Below are 10,451 nucleotides of genomic sequence, written 5' to 3'. Positions count from 1 at the left end.
ATAATCTTTCTAAAATAGCAGAGTGGAAAAGCATGGGAGGCCAGATAAATAAAAGCCATCTTTCTTCTGAGCAGAGAAACCTTGCTTTTCTTTCCACTCAGCTGCTTACTTCTGTATTGTAACAGACTGAGGAAGACCATGTTGCAAAATTTGGCATCTACGGAGTTTATATTTTTCAGAATATTTAATAAAAGGCCACCAAATGTTAAAATAATTATCCATTTCCTGTACGTGTGCAAATTTTCCCTACTGCTAAAAATTCTTAATTAAAAAATTAATTAAATGGGTTCTTGTAATTAAAAAGCAATTGTAGACTTTGCACCAAACCCTGAAAAACTTTTATCTCCTTCGTGGTTGTCTTAATCGCCCTCCCAGGAAGGGGAATTTGGGTAGATACATGAAGACCCTGCTGTCTTGAAACTGCTTCCATGGACTCTTCTGTCCAGTGCTTTACTTTCCTCATTTACTTTTTTAAACTGATTTGATTTTCTTACAATGGAATCATCTTGGTATACTAATTTGGTAAAATATCATGTAAACATTTAATCCACTTACATTTATTCAGTTTTGTTTCATAAAGAGAGGAAGGTCAGCAAGAGTGAAACAAAGTATGAAACAGAAAACTAACAACTTAAGAAATGTCACGATTTTGCTTCCCATCCGCTCAATATGCTTCTACCCTAGTGCGAATATGATATGAGAAACACGAATCTGTTGTTCCATTTGTGGGTTTCAGTTCTTGGGTGCTTTTTATAGGATCATCATCTCCTCACAATGAGTGTGCTTGAATGTTTTATTATATTTTAACAACATGTACCATATACACTGACTTATTCTATTTCTTATGTAAGATACAGCTCTGGATGCAAGTCAAAAGGCTTTTGAGTTTAAGTAGAGATATATATATATAGATCAGTAGCGAAGTATATGCGGGTTATAAGCTTTCCTCTGTCTCCATAAGATATTACTGGGTATTTTACTAAATTCTCCCATTCATCGTTTTCAGACAAATCCATTGTCCTGACATTCTCCCTTTTCTTTTTCCTCAAGCTCTGCCTGCATTACCAATGACAGGTTATCCTCTCTCTCAGTCTTGCAGAGGCTTTAATGAGTTGCCTCATGAAACAGGGGTACATAGGAAGCTTCAACTGATAGATTGTTATTTTGTTCCTTCCACCCCACAGTGTTAATATTCTTAAGAAATATTCAAAGTAATTCTCTTCCTGTGCCATCGGTTAGAAGAAAAAAAAAAAGTAACTCTGTTGCTGCTTCCTTAACATGGTTAGCTTCCCTTAGTGAAAGATAAAAGTAAAACTAGAATCAGGTCAAGTCCCAGCCTTAGCCTGATCCCTGAGGAGCTCTAGAGAATTAACTGTCCCTCAGAGTTTGCCCTACCTCGAGGCAAGAATGCTGAGCTGTCATGCGCCCAAGACAGTTGGAACCATGTTGGCTCCATGTTGTCCACAGAGAGATAGAAAGTCCCGGCTCAGTTTTCTGAGGAAAGTTGCAAGGAGGAAGCTTTGGAAGCAAAGCAAACAGAAGTGGGGAGGTGGGCATGTAGAACTGGTAAGAAGGACCAAGGAAACCAGGCAAAGCACCACAGTGCCACCACCACCACAACCAATAAGCAGGACTTTCTCTCCAAGACATGAAGAGCACAAGTCATAGAGAAAAAAATTGTAAATCTGCCTCCATCAAAAAAATAAAATAGGGGACTTCCCTGGTGGTCCAGTGGTTAAGACTCTGTGCTCCCAATGCAGGGGACCCAGGTTCGATCCCTGGTCAGGGAACTGGATCCCACATGATGCAATGAAAGATCCCGCCTGCTGCAACTAAGACCTGGTACAGCCAAATAAATAAATAAATATTTTAAAAATAAAATAAAATAAAATAGGGCTTCCCTGGTGGCGCAGTCCTTGAGAGTCCGCCTGCCAATGCAGGGGACACGGGTTCGTGCCCCGGTCCGGGAGGATCCCGCATGCCGCGGAGCGGCTGGGCCCGTGAGCCATGGCCACTGAGCCTGTGCGTCCGGAGCCTGTGCTCCGCAACGGGAGAGGCCACAGCAGTGAGAGGCCCGCGTACTGTAAAAAAATAAAAAAATAAATAAAAATTTAAAAGTTCTCAAGAACAAAAATAAGAATATAATCAAAGGCTAAAGATATATTGGGATTTTAAATCAGTTTCATTTTTCTTTAACGATCGGGCATAAGGATGAGGGCAGAACCAACTTTGACACTGGTTCGTTGCTTGGGAGCCTGGGTAAATGGTGATGAAAACTGAAGACTGTAAGGGGGGATGATGAATTTGTTTATTCATTTATTTTATTGGAGTAGAGTTGATTTACAATGTTGTGTTACTTTCTGCTGTACAGCAACGTGAATCAGTTATACATATATCCAGTCTTTTTTAGATTCTTTTCTCATATAGGTCATTAGAGAGTATTGAGTAGTGTTCCCTGTGCTATGCAGTAGGTCTTCATTAGCTACCTGTTTTATATGGGTGATGAGTTTAGATGCAAATATGTGAGTCCTAGGGTGCATGGGACTCCCAGATGGATGTTCCCAGGAGGGATTTTATTCCCTTCTGTCCTCAGATGGCATTTTTCATGCAGTTTCTCTGTGCTAGGCACTGTGCTAAGATGCTAGGAATACATAAATGAATAAAATAAAACCTGTCTTTGAGGAGCTTACACTCTACTAGGAGAATGTAAATATTCAGACAGTCTGTCAGTCCTTCAATGAACCAATATGCTAATGTGCTCTTAATTGCTCTAGGCTTTGAGTACACAGTGGTGAAAAAAAAAACAGTCAAGTTTCCTGCTCTTGCTGGATTAACAATCTAGTATGGAAAAATAGGCAATGAACAATTAAAAATATATAATAGTCATGATGGTGGCACTTAGAGAGTACTACAAAGTGACTTGGAGGGGAGTTATTTTTCAGTTAGAGTCAGGGAGGCCTCAGCTTAAAGAGGTGACATTGAAGTGGAGATGTCCATAGCAAAGATCAGTCCTTTGGAAGAATGGAAGGAAAAGCATTACAGGCCAAGGGAAGTGTAAGTGCAAAGACTCAAAGACAGGAGGGAACTTGGTGTGTTTGAGGGACAGAAGAAGGGCCTGGGGGTGAAGTAGAGTAAACGAGGGGGAGAATGGCGTGAATGTGGTTCAGCAAGAACCGCAGTGGCTAGATTCCACCGACCTGTCTGGTTTTCCTCATTAAACTGAGGTTAAATCATGCACCTTCTCAAAACACAAAAACAAGGTGAATTCAGATAATAGCACTGAGATGCTTAAAAGCACAGTTCATGTCAGTGTTTCTCAGATTGCCTGTGGGGAAGAGAAATATTTGTTAGCATTTTGGACCAATGCATTCAAAAAGTATAATGAATATGAAATAGAAAATTGAGGTGATAGGAAACACAAGCTCATTTTTTTTTTTTTTTGCCCTACGCGGGCCTCTCACTGTTGTGGCCTCTCCCATCGTGGAGCACAGGCTCCGGACGCGCAGGCTCAGCGGCCATGGCTTACGGGCCCAGCCGCTCCGTGGCATGTGGGATCTTCCCGGACCGGGGCACGAACCCGTGTCCCCTGCATCGGCAGGCAGACTCTCAACCACTGCGCCACCAGGGAAGGCCGCAAGCTCATTTTTAAATGACGATATTTCACAGTCCTTGTCTGATTGCTAGAGCTGTTTCTAGATGATCAGCCTCAATCTCTGTATCTTGTTGTGGACTGACCATGGACTGGCACCAGATCATGGAACACAATTGGCGTAGCACCGGACCGTGCAACTCAAAGTTTATATTCTATTTTAAAAACTGGTCATTATTTACAGACCCCCCCCCCATAGGCATATTTTCCTTTCATGTCATTTAATAATACTCGATTAGAAAAGTTATATAATTTCATCTCATATCCTGATGTTAATGGAGTGAGTGTGTGTATACGTGTGTGTCTGTGATCCTGTCAAGAATTTATTAGGCCCTTGATTTCTTTAAAATACAGTAATATATGAGCCCAGTGTTCCCAATGTGCTTTTGGCATTATTTATGAAAAACAGTCTTTAATTACCAAGCTTAACACATTATCCTTGGTGGAAACTCAAATCTCTTTTCCAACTTTAAACTGAGCAAAAGCTTTCATCTGGCAAGGTACTGAAGCCCACTATGAAAATTTCGTGCATAGAATTATCACCAAGAGCTACTTGGCAGCTTCTCCATCTAAATGAAAAGGACTCTGTATTTTATCTTCACACAAATAACTCTCACCACCATCTAAATTATTTTCTCAATTATCTTTCAACCTTTTTGCAATAAGGTTTCCTGAATAAGAACTGGAAATATCTACATCACATTCCATGTCACATTTCTTGATCCAAATTCTTTTAATTAGTTACTTAGCCCGAATCTATTTCAAGCACAACAATTTCCTGTATATCTGGAAGAGTGGTGGGAAATTTTTACCTCATCTAACCCAGTCATGGACCATAACCCCATATTAATCTGGGAGACAGCCAATGCTTTTCTCTGGGGTGGTATTACTTCTCAGTTAGCCTGCAAGATATTTTTGCATTGGAAGTGAAATTTCATAATTGTGAAAGAGATTCTTAACACACATTTTCCAGTTGATCCCAAGTGAAGTGTAAGCCATCGGAGTATCTAACGGCATCCCCTCCAATCAGAGTAGTGCCTCTTACATTCTTAAAGCACAGATTTGATGCTCTTGGTAGGGCGCCAAGGGAAGTGCTAGATCAGCACACTCAATTCCAAAGGAGCGTCTAATTTTATTGTGTCCCCCTCTGAATTTCAGAGAACAACGGGCTAGCCATAAGTCTACGGTGTGAGTCTACAGTGTGGTTTCAGATTGTTAAGTCGTTTTCAAATCAATTGCACTCTTGAACCAGTTTCTCTCCTCACTTTCTTGGTAGCATGCATTCTCTGTGATGTGCCTGAGGACAACTGACACCTCTGCATGACTACCTGAACCAACAGATATCACTTAAACTTGGGCAGTCTCACGAGACATTGATTGTTGTTGACGGTGTCCTGGAGTTTTAGTGCAAAAGCTCACGTGAAAAAGGTGCTTTGCTGGAGAGAGAGAGATTCTTCCTTTGTAGCCTCAGCGATAGCTTTGAATGGGACCATTTCTAATGCACTGCATGCGAGTTCGAATAGAAGCCTTCAAATGCCGTTATCTAAAAATCTAATGAAACATTTGGCTGTGTCTGAAAGAAGCACGTGTTCATTGCTTATCAAACGATGAATTTTCATTTCACGAAATGACTGATATCTCTGTGACTCTGTGAGGAGAAAACACTACACTTTCTTTCAAGGGCAAATTTTATACCACCAGTAGATACAGAGGTTGCACGTAGGCAGAATTCCCTGTCATTAATTCATCACTAATTTTCTCAGGTAAAGTGTCATATTGTTTATATACAAAACACTTGCATTTGGGGGATAAATGACATCCTTTGTTTGCAAAATCTGCTCTTTGTTTTCATGAAAAACACAGACTTATTCATGGTTTTAAAAAAATTCTGCTAAATGTGATTCCAAAACAAACTGGTACTACTGATGTGTCTCAAGTGACCCTCTCAAAAAAATGTGCCTTGGATTAGCACAAGCCAGTCTCGAATTTCTAGGAGCACATGATCTGTTCTTCCCAAAGTTAACTTTTTTGGGGGGGACATGGGGTATCTTGAAAAATACAACAGAAACACACTAAAAAATCTTGAGTGTGTTTAACAGAAACTCAAAGAGGAGACAGAAATAGTAGCCTGAGGTAAAACAGAAGGGGGAAAAATGCTATAAGTTGCTAAGAGGGAACTTTCTCACTCTTGGTCCCTTTTTCTTGTCCAGTGAAGCACATCCGTATCAAGGCGTGGTTTCCACACATCTGATGGGAACGGATAAAGCTACCTCTCCAACTTGCGAAGGAAAGGAGAGATGATAGGCAGCCCAGCAAACCTCCTGGCCACAGCCAGGCAGGTACCCCATGTTTAAGAGATGCTGAAATCATTCCACCCACCTTTACAGTTTTCTCCCATTTGAAAAGCAGTCATAAAAATGCCACGGAGACTTTCTTCCTCCAGGCGGTCCCTTTCTATGTTTCTTTTGTTGTTCCGGCTTTTCTGAGTGATTGCTATTCTCAATCAGCATCCCCTTCACTTTCAATGTACTTGAACAGCTGGGCTGGTTTTTTCCCCTTTTTTCCTTTCCCGCCTTCCCTCTCCATCCCTTTTCGTCCTTCTCTTGGCGCAGGGACTTCAGTTGCCAGCCTTCTTCTGCTCGTGTTCACATCCTCCTAGCCGACTCCTCCCTGGCCTCTCCCCGCCCCTCCCCCGCCCCATGGAGCCCTCTACCCGCTCAGGGCCGCCACCACGTGCCCCCATCCCAACTACCCCTGCTGCTAGTTCCTTCTCATCTGCTTCCTACGTGCCGGGCAGGCGCCACTCCACAATTTCATCAGGTGGCCTGGGGGGGAGGGTGAGCAAGCTGTCACTTAAATTCCCTCCATCCCCGTCAGCCTGAAATGGAAAGTGTGATAAATGGAACCGTACCAGGCTCAATTTCGTCTGGAAATTTCAAACTTATGATGTTCAAATAGGTTCATAAATTCCCCCAGAACGCCTCTCTGCTCTCCCTAATTCCCAGCTGCAGGTTTCAACTGAGAGGGCCTCTCTACCTGTTTTTACAGCCCAAGGTATTCAGATCTTGGCGTGCGTCTCATGCCTGGGCTCTGGCGTGTTTTTAATCTAGTGCCCAGTTTGGGGATGCGGCCACCGCATATATATTGGCTGATTCTTTTCCAGGGGAAGAATGTTGACAATGGACAACAACAGGTAGTCTTCAGAGGCATTTCACTCAGGGCCCGCTTTTTATTTTTCTCTGTTTCGAAAAGCCAGCCGTGGCTTTGCTGTTGCCAAATATGTTTCTACACGTCCTGTCCTGGGGGAAAATTGTCAAGTGGAGAAACTTCATAATGTGCTCTTGTTTTCTCATGGAGGGAAAGGCTTTTCTTCTCCATTGTCTCCCTCATTTCTGCCCCTTATCTTCCAGAAATAGTCCTTAAAGTAACAGGAGTATGCATATCCAAATGACAAGCAGAGAAGGATCAGCTGTGCCTTTTTGTACAGAGCAAAAGCCAGCACCATGAGTTTGGTTTAATAAAATTTGAGCTGCAATACAGTTAAATGTGTAAAAGGCTAAAGAGAAATTTAAATAAGTAACATTTTCTTTATTTTTTTCATTAATGTATAATTATAAAAGCAATCCAAGAATTATTTCTGCATCTCCCTTGTCCGTCTTCTCCAACTTAGGTACCCTCACCAGATGTAACTACTGCTTTTCATACTATATTGACTTACGACATTTACATCATGCATGTCTGTAGAAATATATGAGTTTTGGGTCTTTTCAAACAAAAGGGATCATTCTGCATGCCTTGTTCTACAACTCAAAATATATCTCACAGATCTTTCCTTAGTATTAGATACAGTTGTAATTCTTCATTCCATATTAGTTCATAATATGTCTGTATCAAGTTTTTAAAAATACTCCCTAGTGACATTTAAATAGTCTATATTTTTTTCTATTTTTCACTATTGCAAATAATATTTCAGTGAATACCTCTGAATATATACCCTCATGAACATCATTGATTTCTTTTTTTTCTACAGTAGATACCAAGAAATGGAATTACTGGGTCAGAGGAAATGTCCATTTTTAGTTTTCATAAATATTGCCAACTTGCCCTCCAAACTGTCTTTAGCAATTTGATATCTCTTCTCGTGGCTATTTTTTGATCATGCCATCTCTCACCCCTTCCAAACAGAAAGTTAGCAGCCTGAAACCAGAAACAAATGAAAAAGAATTTTAGAAACTTAACACTTTGTTCCTGCTGTGTCCAAGTTCATAACTTAGGCTTTTCTGCCGATCTTAATTTCTATAATGTTAAGAGAGAACATGTTTTCTCAATGCAAACACTCAACTTAGAATAAAAGAGAACAAAATACATTAAAAGAGCTAAGAATATTTTCCTATCCTAAGTTGTTGATGTAAGAGAAATCACAAAAGGTACAGACATACTTTTCATAGTAGAAAGCATTTATTTCAAAAATGTTCCTTCTAATTTGAAAATAAAGCTAACTTTTAGTATGTTCTAGTAATTACATTAATTTAAAGTACAGCCCCTAATGTGGATGACATGCCCACCCAGACATTGTGAAGGGGTAGTGATTTAAAATTAGTAAGGATAAAATAAAATAAAATTAATAAGAAAACAACTTATACTGAAAATTTCAGGTATTTGAGTTAAATGTGTGTGAATTTCAAAACTTGATATTTCCAATTATTGACCACATTCAATATTTTGCTTTGTGTGTAGTTGCAGTCTTAGGGTTTCTTCGTTTTTTGTTCTTTTTTAACATCTTTATTGGAGTATAATTGCCTTGCAGTGTTGTGTTTGTTTCTGCTGTATAACAAAGTGAATCAGCTATATGCATACGTATATCCCCATATCCCCTCCTTCTTGCGTCTCTCTCCCACCCTCCCTATCCCACCCCTCTAGGTGGTCACAAAGCACCGAGCTGATCTCCCTGTGCCATGCAGCTGCTTCCCACTAGCTATCTATTTTACATTTGGTAGTGTATATACGTCAATGCTACTCTCTCACTCGTTCCAGCTTACCCTTCCCCCTCCCCGTGTCCTCAAGTCCATTGTCTACCTGTGTCTTTATTCCTGTCCTGCCTCTAGGTTCGTCAGAATCTTTCTTTTTTTAATATCTTTATTGGAGTATAATTGCTTTACAATGGTATGTTAGTTTCTGCTTTATAACAAAGTAAGCTATACATATACATATATCCCCATATCTCCTCCCTCTTGCATCTCCCTCCCACCCTCCCTATTTCATCCCTCTAGGTGGTCACAAAGCACCGAGCTGATCTCCCTGTGCTATGCGGCTGCTTCCCACTAGCTATCTGTTTTACATTTGGTAGTTTATATTAGTCTGTACCACTTTCTTACTTCCTCCCAGCTTACCCTTCCCTCTCCCCGTGTCCTCAAGTCCATTCTCTACATCTGTGTCTGTATTTCTGTCCTGCCCCTAGGTTCTTCAGAACCTTTTTTTTTTTTTTTTTTTAGATTCTATGTATATGTGTTAGCATATTTGTTTTTCTCTTTCTGACCTACTTCACTCTGTATGACAGACTGTAGGTCCATCCACTTCACTACAAATAACTCAATTTCATTTCTTTTTATGGCTGAGTAATATTTCATTGTATATATGTGCTACATCTTCTTTATCCTTTCATCTCTTGATGGACACTTAGGTTGCTTCCATGTCCTGGCTATTGTAAATAGTGCTGCAAAGAACATTGTGGTACATGACTCAAGAAAAACAGAGCTGGAGGAATCAGGCTCCTGGACTTCAGACTATACTACAAAGCTACAGTGATCAAGACAGTATGGTACTGGCACAAAAACAGAAAGATAGGTCAATGGAACAGGATAGAAAGCCCAGAGATAAACCCATGCACATATGGTCCACTTATCTTTGATAACAGAGGCAAGAGTATCCAATGGAGAAAAGACAGCCTCTTCAATAAGTGGTGCTGGGAAAACAGGACAGCTACATGTAAAAGAATGAAATTAGAATAATTCCTAACACCATACACAAAAATAAACTCAAAATGGATTAAAGACTTCAATGTAAGGCCAGACACTATAAAACTCTTAAAGGAAAACGTAGGCAGAACACTCTATGACATATGACATAAATCACAGCAAGGTCCTTTTTGACCCACCTCCTAGAGAAATGGAAATAAAACAAAAATAAACAGATGGGACCTAATGAAACTTCAAAGCATATGCACAGCAAAGGAAACCATGAACAAGACAAAAAGACAACCCTCAGAAAGGGAGAAAATATTTGCAAACGAAGCAACTGACAAAGGATTAATCTCCAAAATATACAAGCAGCTCATGCAGCTCAATACCAAAAAAAAAAAACCAAACAAACAACCCAATCCAAAAATGGGCAGAAGACCTAAATAGGCATTTCTCCAAAAAAGATATACAGATTGCCAACAAACACATGAAAAGATGCTCAACATCATTAATCATTAGAGAAATGGAAATCAAAACTACAACGAGGTATCACCTCACACCGGTCAGAATGGCCATCATCAAAAAATCTACAAACAAGAAATGCTGGCGAGGGTGTGGAGAAAAGGGAACCCTCCTGCACTGTTGGTGGGAATGTAAATTGATACAGCCACTATGGAGAACAGTATGGAGGTTCCTTAAAAAACTAAAAATAGAGCTACCATATCCCACTACTGGGCATATACCCTGAGTCTTAGGGTTTTTAATTCAGTCCTCCAATAGGTCCAGCCATAGCTTTTAAACAGTCATATTCTTTGGAGCAGGAGTTGCACAATACCGTTTTTTAA

General features: G+C 40.3%; 1 non-coding gene across 1 annotated transcript; it reads left to right on the top strand.

Moving 5' to 3' along the window:
• Positions 1-1,717: 1,717 nt before the first annotated feature.
• Positions 1,718-1,790, top strand: TRNAG-CCC (transfer RNA glycine (anticodon CCC)). Its single transcript has one exon. It is a non-coding gene; the product is annotated as a tRNA-Gly (tRNA).
• The last annotated feature ends 8,661 nt before the right edge of the window (positions 1,791-10,451 follow it).

This window comes from Phocoena phocoena, chromosome 10, assembly GCF_963924675.1.
Source record: "Phocoena phocoena chromosome 10, mPhoPho1.1, whole genome shotgun sequence".
Classification (NCBI taxonomy): Eukaryota; Metazoa; Chordata; class Mammalia; order Artiodactyla; family Phocoenidae; genus Phocoena; species Phocoena phocoena.
The sequence above is the reverse complement of the archived record's forward strand: the minus strand, read 5'-3'. Positions and strand labels throughout refer to the sequence as shown.